The 9,288-nt window shown below is 34.6% G+C and overlaps 1 pseudogene; it reads left to right on the top strand.

Moving 5' to 3' along the window:
- The first annotated feature begins 2,065 nt into the window (after positions 1 to 2,065).
- LOC112641920 (N-lysine methyltransferase SMYD2-like) lies at positions 2,066 to 8,739 on the top strand (annotated as a pseudogene).
- Positions 8,740 to 9,288: the final 549 nt, after the last annotated feature.

The raw sequence follows: 9,288 nt of genomic DNA, 5'->3' as shown, positions 1-9,288 counted from the left end.
TTGTTTTCTGTCTCTTCATACAAGAGTGACAAGGAAAGACCTGAGTGGATCTGTCTGGTATTATAAATTGGTATAGTAATGGAATCGTCAGTACACATGTAAGGGGGAAAAGTGCACACATTTCATTCTTTATAAAAGACAATTTTTTAAAAAGATTTTATTTATTAGAGAGAGAAAGCAAGCAAGAGCATGAGAAGTGGGGAAGGGCAGAGGGAGAGGGAGAAGCAGGCCTGACATGGGCTTGATCCCAGGACCCTGAGATCATGACCTGAGCTGAAGGCAGATGTTTAACCACCTGAGCCACCCAGGTGCCCCTATAAAAGACTGTTTTTTGATCAGATTTTCTTGCATACAGCAAGTAAAGAAAAATCTTTGTTGCAGAAATGTATGAAGGCTCAGTGGGAACTGAAAACAAGACTGCATTTGATCATAAAATTAAGCACCACTAGAATTCCCTATTTTCATTTCAGTATTTAGGACTAGCTTATTTTTATCCTGTATATTACATATACTTTCACAAATAAAACTGATTGCAATGTGGAAAAATCAGTTATCCATGAAATAATTTTTAGGCTGTGTTTCTGCCCTCATTAGTAGTATCTCTAGTTTTGAATTTTATTGGGAAAAAATGTGTTCCATGTATTAAACAATCAGATATCTTTTAGATAAACATGTACTCCCTTTCAACTTAAGTACTTATTAGTTCCTTTAACGTAACTATGAAATTTTATAATTCATTCATTCATCTCAAGTATTTATTTACCTGTGAATATTTACCTACTTTATAACCAAAAAATTTAAATAATCATCCCCTAATTTCTTCTTGCAGATTTGTGTAATCATGAGCTTGAAATTAAACCCTTACCTATTTTTTATGTTAGAAAAATGACTCATATTTTAGGTTGCTATACTACTTCATTGATCAATGAGATGATGAAGAGACAGGCTCAGCAAGACTGATGAATTTTGATGAGTTTTAGCATTCAAATTGGTTTTCAAAACCAGAATTATTTTGAGGTTATCATTTAGAAATGAATGTAGTATATAACATTTTTTCATTGATTTATATAAATACATGGTACAAATACTCTTGTTAACACACAGTTATTTACGTACGTGTTTTATATAACCTAGAGATGATTTAATGGCTTTAAAACAAAAAAATTCAAATACAAATAACAGAGTTAAAAATATTCAATAATGGTTATATAAAAACAGAGTTAAAGAAAAATGTTCAATAATGATTATATTCTAAAAGTATTAAAATACCCAATATAGGAGTTTTAGTTTAACTGAGTTTTCATAAAATTTCTCCCAACATAATGGATGTTTTCTTGAATTGCAAACATGCCTGCTCTTTAATAATAAGTCTTTAAAAATTTTTTATAGATAGATGCATTAATATTAATCATATACCCTGTAGCTTGACAGAGTTGCCTTCTAATCAAGCTGTGGTCATCATTCTTGCTTAAATATGTGAATTTAGCCTAATTAGGCTATAACTAGGTTGAACCTGATTTGGCTTGACAAAAAGCCCTGCAGATATTCTAAAGTCAAAATTAATTTTCAAGGATTCAACATATTTCTTGTTAGTTCATAACAATGTACAAGGTTACATAGCATTTTTAAAAAGCACAGTACACAAAAGCTTCAAAATAAAAGTAGACATTTATTTTCTGTTTACCAGATTTAGGACACCTTTTCCTACTCTGTAACATTTAAGAGCATTTTAAAAAATGCACTGAAGGAAATAAATCCAAGCGTGAATGATTGATAAATTCTATCATCTAATGAAATAGGGGCACCTGAGTGGCTCAGTAGTTTAAGGGTCTACTTTCGGCTGGGGTCATGATCTCGCAGTCCTGGGATTGAGCCGCATGTTGGGCTCCCTGCCCAGCTGGGAACCTGCTTTTCCCTCTCTCTTTTCAGCTCTCCCTGCTTGTGCTCTCTCTCTCTCGGTCAAATAAATAAATCAAATCTTAAAATAAAAATCTAGTGAAATAGTTTGTTAAAGATGACTGGTGGTGTCCTTTTGTCCACATCTGCTCAACATACAATGTGTAGGATGGAGAAGAATCTGGTTTGTGGGAGCCAATGTAGAAAAGGCTATGAGTAGCTTATTATCAACCAGTAATTAATGAAATGTACATTAACAACATAATAATGAATATTTACAGAAGACTTAACATATGCCAGAAATTGTTCTAAGTACTAGGTATTTAGCAAGAGAACTATTTATTGCTCTTAGCATTAAAGAGCAATTTATTTTATTTCCCTGTGGATCAGCTAACAACAGGGAATTAGGCTCAATAAAAGGCTTAACTGGATGTTAGAATTGTCTCCAGACATGGTGAACTTCCCCCTGAAGTATATGGTTTTCTATAACTAGTAGAGCTAAAATTGTGATTAGACTGCCAGATCACTAAACTATAGCAAAGGGGTTCAGTCACTATACTGGTTGTTGGATGAGATGCTGTTTCAATCCTGAGGCTCATGATTCATTCACATTGAAGGGTTATAAGGAAAGCACTGATCAAATTACCAAACAGAAATAAAAATGTTTTCAGAAGCTTTCAATTACGCATTCAATGAATATTTACTTAGTGCTTACTACATACCACATACTGTTTTCAACCCTTGGGGATCTGTTTTTACAATAAGTATTGTGAGTTTTGGAATGTTAGTCTTTTCTTTAACTTCTCTAGTTTCAAAGAACCACATTTTGCCATCGAAATATACCCAATTATGGAATATAAAAAAAAAATTAAGGGAAATCCAGAAAGAATTAGACACCAAATAATGTGCCTTTCTTTGTATAAACTTTTTTTTTCCCCCCACAGGAATTTGTGGTTGTTTCTGGCATTTAGGACAAGAGATTGACCTTTTCTCTCTTGTCCATTTAAAATTACTAACTATGCTACAATAACAATAATAATGGATATCATTCACTGAACATTTACCATATGATGCAGGTAGTATACGTCATTGTATCTCTTGTACTGAAGAGGAAATAGGCATAGAGAGGCTTACTAACTTACCTAAGGTTAAGCAGCTAGTAAGAGATTAAACAAAAAAAACTGTATTGTGCTTGTTTTCTATTTGGTATGATTAGCTACATACCACATAACCTTTCTAGATGGAGAATCAGTATGCCCGGCGCACTGATTCTCATTTATTATTTTGCAATTTTAATATATGAGAAAAGGAAGTGGATTAGTAAAATGGAAGAAATTATAGTGGAAGTTCAGTAATGTTTCAACAACACTAACCTGGCCATTCTTTCTGATTTTCCTTTATAGACTCTTCTTCCTATTGGAATTGGAGGTATTTCTTGGCATTCTCTTAGCTCCTCTACCCTGCTCTTCCTTGCCACATAATCCCTGAATGGTCTTATCCCTGATATGATTTCTATCACTAGTCTAACCTTTTATAAATATCAACTCTACATTTCCAAGTAAGGCCATTTTCCTTTGTTCCATCTAGATCAGTATATCCAACAATTTAGGTAAATTGAGGCTTTGAGTTGTATTTTAAACTTGTAAACATTTTATTTTTATCTATAAAATTAATTTTTACAACATTTAGCTATTTCTCTAATTTCAAGAAAACCTACATAATCTTTAGTTAATTTGAGCTATCTCAGTGAGGTCATAATAAACTAAGATCAAATTAACCCCTATGTCAACATAGATTGCAATTTATGTGAATAACAGTTTTCTATGATAAGTTTTCTAACAAATGGAAATCCCTAAAATCTATTTTTAAGCTCAAGTTTACAACGCAATTTTTGGTTTTCTAATCAAACAATTTCAATATTACAGCATTTTTGTGCCATTTTTAAGAAATAGATCTAGAAACAAACCTCAAATTCTGATGGTGCAAATAACATTGATTAGTATCTTATGACAACTTGTGTAGTTACTAAACCTCTCTTTTGTCTAATTAACAACATATAATGGTTTGTTGTGAGATTTATATTCTTAAAACATCTATGGTAATAGATTTCCATTGAATTTCTAATTCAGATGCTGAGATATACATCTTCTGACTCCTATTAAAATTTTTAGTCAAGGTGCATTAAAGAATTTGTAGTTGAGGCTTATGATTATCTTTTGCTCAATGGAGTCAAGAGGAGGAATAATGAATATCACATACTTCATTTATTGGCTGTAGATGAAAACCAGAAATCAATATAAAGGACTAAGGCATGAGTTGTTATACAACCTACATACACATTCATTCATTCATTCCATCATTTATTTGCCAAAATTTAAAAAGTATATGCATAAGTCTAATTGGGATAGCCCTTGTTAAAGAATTTAGGGTCCTAACTACATCTTCAATACTAATCTCATGTTCGCTAGAGTTTTCTACATCTAACAATAGGATCTTGGATCCCACAGTTAATGAAAAGGTCTTATTAAAATCTCTTAAAACACAGTAAGTGCATTATTAGATGATTAGACCACTTAGATATATGCATTTTATGCTGTTTTCTTTGAAACTCACAATGTTATAATAGCGCTCCAGTTAGCTTCACACATCTGCTCTGAATAGGCATTAAAAATATTATAGCTTGCCCCCCCAACCCCCACCCCACAGATCTGACACTTCTTTAATAATAGCTTGCAGGGAGCCACCACTCCCAGGAGGGAGATGCCAGGTGTCCCTCAGCACCTGCCCCACCAGTCCCACCCCACTGCCAGCATGAAGGCTGCAGACGATGGCAACCCTTCCACGTGGAGGACTTGCTCTTCTCCTGCCAGGCATATGCCTATGTGCCTAGGTGCTCATGGTCAAGGAACAGGGCAACCACTGCAAGTACTGCTTCGCCAGGAAAAACTACTGTACAGATATAGAAGATGTAAGCAGGTAGGCATATTACTACCATGTGGAGTATCAGAAAGAAGATTGGCCTATGCACAAGCTGGAATGTTGTTTTTGGGGGTAAATGGAATCCCTTGGAGACTGTAGGACTAACTGCAAGGATTTTGGCCAGCTAGAAAATCCACCCAGAGAAAAATCCTTCAGAGAAATTGTTAGCTGTGAAGGAGTTTGAATCACATCTGGATTAATCAGACAATGAGAAGAAGGACTTAATTCGGAATGACATTGGTGCTCTTCATCACTTTCACTCCAAGCACCTCCAAGTCCCTGACAGTGATAGCTTGTTGGTACTCTTTGCACCAGGTAACTGTAATGGTTTCATCTTCAAAGATGAAGATCTTTCTCATTTGGGATCAGCAATATTCCCTGAGGTTGCCCCGATGTCATTGTGGCCCAGAAGGGGACCTTGGCAGACGTTAGGAGTATACAGAGTATCAACCTTGGAGAGGAGGTTTTTACCATCTACATTGATCTGTACCCAACAGAAGACAGGAAGATTGGTTAAGAGGTTCTTCCTTCTTTACTTGATGGTGCCAGGAATGTACCACCAAAGACAACGTAAGGCCAAGGTGGAAATCCAGAAGCTCAGCCATTCCTCCAAAGGCAGAAACTGTCCAAGGCATGGTCAGATATGTACACAATGTTCATCAAGGACTTCCAGAGGGCAAAGCACTACAAATCCTGTAGTGAGCTGCTGGAGATCTGTGAGCGCACTGATTTGAGAAGAGCAGTGTGTACATGTTGCAGGTCATGAGTGTCTGCTTGTACATGCACAACTGGGAAGGAGCCCTGCAATATGGACAGAAAAATCATTAAACATTATCCTCTGTATCCCCTCACTGTGGCTTCCCTGTAGTTGAAGCTGGGAGGGCTATACAGGGGCCTGGGAATGAAAGCTGCAGGTAAGAAAGCCCTGAAGGCCATTGTCATAATGGAAGTAGCTCAAGCCAAAGATCATCTGTACATTTCTGAAATCAAACAGGAAATTGAAAGCCACTGAAACTATGCCAACATGTTAGTTTTTATTTAAATGGTAGGGCAGAGATCTTCAAGGATTTGAGTATTTCAAATCGTACACATCATTATCTCATTTCTATAAAATCACTGGAATGAAAACACTTGACTTACCTGGAAGTTGGTCTTAATCTTTAATCTTAATACCAAAATAATTTTTTAAAAAAGATTTTATTTATTTATTCCTGAGAGACAGAGAGAAGGAGGCACAGGCAGAGAGGGAGAAGCAGGCTCCCTGTGGGATTCTATCCCGGAACTCTGGGATCATGCCCTGAGCCAAAGGCAGATGCTCAACCGCTGAGCCACCCAGGTGTCCCCCAAAATAATTTTTGAATGTTTTTTATTCCTAAGAGATATGTCATGGTTTCATATATTGAGTTTAAAAATTGGACAAATTGAGTTTTTAAAATGTGATTTCTTTCCCTTTATGCAGACTATAATGTTCTGAAAAAACCTGAATGATAAAAGAGAATAAAAAGGTAATGGTGTAAAAAAAAAGTATCATAATATGTAATATCGTTATCTGTTTTTATTTAAATTAATAGATCTTATTTTTAGAGCAGTTGTAGGTTTAAAGAAAAATTATGCAGAGTGTACAGAGAGTTCTCAAAAACTTTTTCTCCACTGCCTCCTTGCAGTTTATCTAATTATTAACGCCTCCCTTTAGTGTGTGGCACATTTGTTATAATCATTTGTTATAATAATGAAACATTATTATCAACTAAGGCCCACAGTTTATTAGGGTTCACTCTTTGTGTTGTATAGTTCTAAGTGTTCTGCATAACACCACGTATCAACCATTATGGTGTCATACAGAATTGTTTCACTGCCCTCCAAATCTGGTGTTCCTTTCTTTTTAAAAAAGATTGATTGATTGGTAGATTTGAGATGGGGCAGAAGGCAAGAATCTCAAGCAGACTTCTCACTAAGCATGGAGCCTGGCTCCATCTCATGACCCTGAGATCATGACCTGAGCCAAAATTGAGTGTGACACTTAACTGCCTGAGCTACTCAGGTGCCCCAGGTGTTCCATCTTTTAATCACTCCCTTTTTTCCTTGCTCTCTTTGAACCCTTGGCGACCACTGATCTCTTTACTCTCCATCATTTAGCCTTTTCAAGAATGTCATGTAGTTGGAATCACACACTGCAGCATTTACAGTCTGGCTTATCTACTTAGCAATATGCATCTAATTTCCCCTGCGTATTTCCATGGCTTGATAGCTCATTTCTTCTTAGGACTGAATAGTATTCCATTGTATGGATGTACCACAGTTTATACATTCCCCTGATAGAGGACATCTTGATTCCCTCCAATTTTGAGCAATTATGAATAAAGCTGCTATTAACATTTGTACACAGGTTTTTGTGTGAACATAAAATTTCAACTCATTTAGGTAAATATCTAGGAGTACAACTACTGAATGATGTGGTAAGACTATGGTTAGCTTTGTAAGAAACTGTCAAACAGTTTTCCAAAGTGGCTATACCATTTTGCATTCCACCAGCCATGAATGAAAGTTCCTCTTGCTCTATACCCTCGGTGTTTTGGATTTAACCATTCTAATAGGTATGCAGTTGTCTTATTTTTTTAATTTGCAATTCCCTAATTATATTTGCTATTGAGCATCTTTTCATATGCTTGTCATCTATATGTTTTACTTGGTGAGATTCATGTTTAGATATTTTGCTATCTTTTTATTTGGGCTATTATTCTTGGGAGTTAAGAGTTCTTGGCATACTTTGTATACAAATTTTTTTTTATCAGATTTGTGTTTTGAAAACATTTTCTGTGGATTTTCATTTCTTACCAGTGTCTTTTGCTGAGCAGAAGTTTTTCATTTTAATGAAGTTTAAACGACCAATGCTTATTTCCATGGATCATAAGTTTGGGGTTATATCTAAAGCAGCCTTCACCAAACCCAAGGGCACTTAGATTTTTTACTATATTATCTTCTACAAGTTTTATAGTTTTTAATTTTACATTTAAGTCTATAAAAAATGTGGGGTTAATTTTTTATAGGGTGTAAGGCCCATGACTACATTTATTTTTTGCATGTTTATGTCCAGTAGATCCAGCACCATTTGTTGAAAAGAGTGTTCTGTGTATATTTAATTGTCTTTGCTCCTTTGTCTGAGATCAGTTGACTGTATTTGTGCAGGTTTACTTTTGAGTTCCCCATTTTATTTCATTAATTTGTCTATTCTTTTACCAACACCACACTGTTTTGGTAACTATACCTTTATTGTTAGTCATGTGGTGTTAATTCTCTTATTGTAAAGAACTCTTTACAATAAGAATTGTAATACTAAGTGTAAGAATTAACACTTTACCTTCAGTATTGTGCTGGCTATTCTGATTCTTTTGCTTCCCATATAAACTGTAGAATCAGTATGTCAGTATCCATAATGTAACTTGCTGGGATATTGATTGAGAGATTTCACTGAATGTATAGTTCAAGTTGGGGAAAACTGACATCTTGACAATATTGAATCTTCCTCTCCTTGAGCAATGAATACCTCTCCATTTATTTAGACCTTTTTGATTTTTGTTATCAGAGTTTTAGAGTTTTCCTCACATAGATTTTATACCTAATTTGTTAGGCTTATACCTAAATATCTAATTTTGGGGGTTGGTTCTAATGTAAATGGTGCTATGTTTCTAATTTCAAATTTCAATTATTTGTTGCTGGTATATAGGAAAGAAATTGTTTTTTTAATTTTTAAATTTTTAATTTTTTTATTAACCTTGTATTCTGCAACCTTCTAGAATCATTAATTAGTTCCAATAATTTTTTGGTCAATTCTTTCAGATTTTGTGCATAAAAGTATTCATGTCACTTGTGAGCAAAGGCAGTTTTATTTCTTCCTACCCAAACTGTATGCTTTACTTCCTTCTTGTTTTATTGTGTTAGTGCGACTTCCAGTATGATGTTGAATAGGAATGATGAGAAGGATACAGTTACTTTGTAAAGAGAAAATATTTCATTATTTCATGAATATGATAGGAATTAGGCAACTTGGCTCTATGTTAGATTAAAATAAAAAAATCAATCAATAGGTGGCCAAGCCTTTTGTAGAAACATTTTAGAAAAAAACAATCTAAATTTGCTCTCCAGACAGTTGTTTCTGACTGATATAATGGATCCAAATTAGATTTTTTTTCTCTTCTATTTAATCCGTGTTCATAAACCACATAAATCAATTGAATAGGAGACCCTTTCTATATCAAGTACAAGGCCTCCAGAGGAATAAAAAAAAAAAAAAAAATCCATGAACACATCCCCCCCCCCCCCCACGGGAACATGTAAAATATATAAAATGTTTCCCTATTTCATAATTCAATTTGATAATTAATTTTTAAAAACCAAACATTTAGTGAATATTAT

Source organism: Canis lupus, chromosome 21, assembly GCF_003254725.2.
Source record: "Canis lupus dingo isolate Sandy chromosome 21, ASM325472v2, whole genome shotgun sequence".
In the NCBI taxonomy this organism is placed as follows: domain Eukaryota; kingdom Metazoa; phylum Chordata; class Mammalia; order Carnivora; family Canidae; genus Canis; species Canis lupus.
This window is presented reverse-complemented; position numbering and strand designations above follow the sequence as displayed.